This window comes from Arachis hypogaea, chromosome 18 (genome assembly GCF_003086295.3).
Source record: "Arachis hypogaea cultivar Tifrunner chromosome 18, arahy.Tifrunner.gnm2.J5K5, whole genome shotgun sequence".
Classification (NCBI taxonomy): domain Eukaryota; kingdom Viridiplantae; phylum Streptophyta; class Magnoliopsida; order Fabales; family Fabaceae; genus Arachis; species Arachis hypogaea.
In genome coordinates this window covers 114,944,783-114,949,546 of record NC_092053.1, presented here as the reverse complement: position 1 = coordinate 114,949,546, position 4,764 = coordinate 114,944,783, and the positions used below count along the sequence as shown (strand labels likewise).

At 36.7% G+C, this 4,764-nt stretch overlaps 1 long non-coding RNA gene across 1 annotated transcript; it reads right to left on the bottom strand.

The window, feature by feature from the left end:
• Positions 1-210: 210 nt before the first annotated feature.
• On the bottom strand, positions 211-4,291 carry LOC140181142 (uncharacterized). The gene is made up of 4 exons (XR_011875796.1): positions 3,782-4,291; positions 3,555-3,676; positions 3,257-3,435; positions 211-472 (listed from the first exon to the last, which is right to left on the bottom strand). It is a non-coding gene; the product is annotated as an uncharacterized lncRNA (long non-coding RNA).
• Between the last annotated feature and the right edge of the window lie 473 nt (positions 4,292-4,764).

Below are 4,764 nucleotides of genomic sequence, written 5' to 3'. Positions count from 1 at the left end.
TAGGAAGGATAAGTTAGTAACACTTAGCTTCTTGTATGACCATGGCATACTGGGAGTTGGGTCGTTACAAGTTGGTAACGTCCCGTCCAGCAAAATACCTTGCTTAAGTCAGGGTATTTCCACTAGAAAGAACATTACATAACCTTCTCTAGTATTAACTACTTAATTATCGAGCCTTTGTATCGAGTTCGCGTTTCAGTTTTAAGAAAATGCCAGAAAATTTTGTTTTTTATTCATTAAAGTCATAATTCAAACATTTACAAATAATAATAATCACATAAATATTATTGATAATAATTCTTATACAAAAGAAACCAAATAAAACTCAAATACAATATACCAAACCTACCCCTCTATATGAAATAAACTCTCAAGGGACAATCAGCGAGGGGACTCTACAAGACCAATTAAAATCATAAAGAAAACCTACTAATCGCTCGCAGCTTCAAGTTGCATCTTCAAACCTGTGTCACTGAAAGGGTGGAAAATTTGGGGGTGAGAACCAAACCACATGTTCTCAGTAGAGGTCGAGAATGCCGTGAAAGTAAAGAATAAGGCGCAAATAGTTAATTTCATTCAGAGACATCTAAAAGAAAATTAACCTTCTTTAAAAACATTAGTTAATTATTCAAAATCCTAGAACCATATTTTCTTTATAAAACTCTTAAAAGTTTCCTAGACTGTATGAATGACCAACCTATTCCAAGCATAGGTTCATTAAGTCTATGCTGAACCAGTTTGATTTTTCATACTTTACTAGACCATAACATAAAAGAAGTTACCTACGCGGTATAAATGATCATCCTGCTCCAAACATAGGTTCATTAAGTCTATGCTGAACCAGTCAGATACTTTATACAGAACTAGACTTCCAACACAAACCAGTCATGGCCTCAGGCCCAAGCAATTCAACCAACACCCAATTCACCACAATCCAGCCAATCAATTTCAAACACAAGTAATGAGGTTCAAACACAATCAAGAGCAATTATATCAAATATAGCAATTAACAGTTAACAGAATTATTCACTTAGGCAAACCAATTATAATATGTACACCCAAACAATGTCACATAGATGCATATGATGAATGTCTAGTCCTAGTACAGGCCATGAGCTCATGTGTCGGTTAGCACCTGCATTCCCGACATTTATCCGGTCACGAGTTCACGATTTTCCGGATACGATTTTCCGTTCAAATAAATACGCATATAATTATTAGCAGCTCTATTGAGACAGCCTCTGCTTTCTACTCGCAGAAAATATATACTCTTGGGAACGGAAAATTACTCTTGGGTTGCCTCAGGGCAACAGATAAATACACAAACATCTCTTGGGTTGCATTAAGCAACAAACAAATAAATAATATCTCTTGGGTTACCTCTAGCAACAGACAATCATACAATAAGTACTTTACTCTTTCCTTTTTCTTTCATAATTGCAAATACGCAAGCGGGACTAAACCCACGCCCTTGCCAACAATCTCATAAATCAAATATTCTTTTCTTAAAAGAATCATTGAAGTTATTATTATTAAATAAGCCTTGAATATTTATTTTGATTAAGTCCTTATATTTTTTTATAAAAATTTGGACATAATCTCCTTTAAAAATAGGACTTATCTACCCTTACGGGTTCCTTCTTTCTCAACAATTCATCAGCCTCTTTCATCATTTGCCACAGCAATATATTCTCAAAAATATTTGATAATAGAAAATCTATTTCTTAAATTCCATATCCAAAATAATTACCAACACAACTTGGCAGCCTGATTTCCATTTTGTTTTTAAAATATCAAATGAATTCGGAATTACGCAAACTTTATATCCATGCGACCGTCTCGGATTAAACTTTCTATTAAACTAAAAATTATAATTTTTTGCTGACTCTAGCTTCGGGAATATAAGCAAAATCGTGACTGTTCTGCAGTGTTTTAAAACCAGAAGACAGCAGCACCATACAACATTTGAAATTTCATATAAAATCCAAATTAAATCCAACTACCTTGAAAATTAATGTGGTTAAACATAACTCATCCAAATTTCTTTCTCAATTGGTTCCACGGTCATACCATTTTTAATGAAGGATTTACGTAGCTTGGAAGTTAGGTAATTTTCTGCAGAATTTTGTTTTACAAATCATTGAACACAACCTCTTCCAAGTCCCATAACTCACTTATTAAAACATGGAAAACCCTGAAATTTGAATCATATATACTAAACATACTCAATTTTCACCTCCAATTAGTTGCATCTCAATATCATTCCAGAATTAAAAATTATAAAACCTCAAAGTTACTGACTTAGAAAACAAAGCCTGACTTTTACTGCATAATACATCTTTCTTTGAAAACCCAAATCTTTAAAACCACAACTCTAACAATTCTAAATTTTAATGAAATTAAAGTATTAGGACCAAAGTTTCATTTAAAATTGGTTCCATTTCAAAATTCAAACTGGAGAAATTCCAATAGAGGAAACAAGTTGCTGCTGTGTTAAACGTTCTGCAAAAAAACCAGATTTGACGTCCCCAATTCAAAAATTCGCCATAAATCATAAACTTAATGAAAAAGTCTCAAATTTACCAGTTTAGTTTCTTATATTCCCAAGTTTAACCCAGGCTTGGCCTCATACAATTCCGATCATTACGTAAGTAGTTATAGCTTTTCAAAGTTTCTGACTTCGTTTAAAATTATACAGAAAAATCAGAAAGTTCAACTTTGAAAAATCATAACTAATTCTCTAGTTGATACGAAACCTTAAAAATTGAATTTTCATAATTACACTTAATATAATTTACTTAACATTTAAATTCTTATAATTTCAGTCACTATAGAGTTACTAAATCACTTTCAAAGTTGCCTTTTAATTTCAAGAGAATCTGATTTTCAACAAATCATTTAGTGTTCAAGACTCAACCCTTTAATATCCCTCAAAATCAATTCCAAATCAACCACCAAGCAAGTTCATTAACCTTACAATATATCAAATAACAGCTCAACGGCAACCAATCTGACATAACTCATTAAAATTCAGAAATTCACAACAATTGGTTATCAAACAATTTCCAATCCACATAGTCAATCAATATCACTAATCAACAATTCTAAATCACAATCTCAACCATTCCAATCACAATTTCAGCCACAATTCAATATTCACATAATCAATCAATTACTCACAGGTATTAAATCTATTTGCAGTTACTCAATAAACCTTGTAGGCATTCTTAAATTAAAATCGTTTTAAACCCCCTACCTTGATGTCGCGATTAAAAGAACCCGGAGGCGGGATTATAGCGAGGCAGCTGGCTGAACCAATACTAGCTATGCGACAGTTTCAATCAAGATAGCAGCGGCGTTAGCTCCCACAACAGTGATCATGGTTGCAACGAAACCAACATTTGAAATTCAATAGAATCGAAAGCAGAAGCGGCTCTGGAAATTTAAAACAGAGCACAAGCCAAATTTGAATTAAAACAGGAACAAGCAGTTTAATAAGAGATCGGCAGAATAGAGCGTGCAATTGGAGCAGAAATAAGGGAAAAAAGGCTAACCCAGTCCAATGGATGTTGAACCTAAGTATAGCGGAAGCAGGGCAGCAGTGATTCCTAGCAACACCCCGCTCGCGGTGGTTCCGACAGCAGCAACACCCCGCCAGTGGCTCCATTGAGACAAGCTCCAACAAACATAACCAAGAACATCAGAGGTAGATACAGGGTATTTTCAGAGCAGTAAAGGTTCAGAGATGGTGGTTCTCATGGCTAGGGTTTAACTGACTCACCATTAATCATGGCGGAAACCAGAGATTCCAGCGGCGGCGGTGGCAAGGAAAGCCTTCCCACCATGCGTTCTGCTTCGCCTCACCATTCATGTTTCTCTCTGGGCGACGCCGAGTCCACGTCTCCTTTCCTCAACTCAGACTTGATGGCGGCACAGCAGCGGTTCAGCAGCGACGATTCGACGACAATGAGGTTGGCTTCAACAGCGACTATGGAACGGCGACGAGGACGGAGCTTCCTCTCAGTCACTGCTCGCGTCTCCCTCTGGTCCGTGTACTCGACGGCAGCGCGTAGTGATGGCTCACGACGGCGGCAGTCTCCTCCCTCCCCGATGACGATCCACTTCTCCCTCTTCTTCTCTGTTCCGTCACCCTCTCCCTCTGCTCTCCGTTTCCTTCTTTCTTCCCTTCTGTTTCCCCCTTAAGCTCCCCGTGCCCTTTCTTTCCTTTTCTGATTGTAGATTTAGGAATTTAGGTTATAAATTAGGAATTTGTGATATTAGGGTTAAAATCAGGATTTTATAAAAGAATATAGATAGATATGAGTAGATATTTTGATAAAATTGAAAGGTAGAGTAATTTTAAAACCAAATATACTCTCTTAAAAATATAACCTGCCAGAAGGTGAAGGTGGAACACCAGAAACCGTCTGGAACCCTGTAACCCTTAGAAATACCACAATGGAAATGGGAGCAGATCACTATGAATTTTGTCACGGGATTGCCAAGGACCTCAACTGGACATAATGCCATTTGGGTAATTGTGGACAGGTTGACGAAGTCAGCGCACTTCCTTCCGATTCGAGTTGATTATACATTAGAAAGGCTGGCACGGATATATATTCAAGAAATCTTACGATTACACGGAATACCTTCGTCAATTGTTTCAGATCGAGATCCGAGGTTTACTTCCAGATTCTGGGGAGCTTTCCAAAGAGCGTTGGGAACAGAATTGCATATGAGTACAGCATACCATCCTCAAACAGA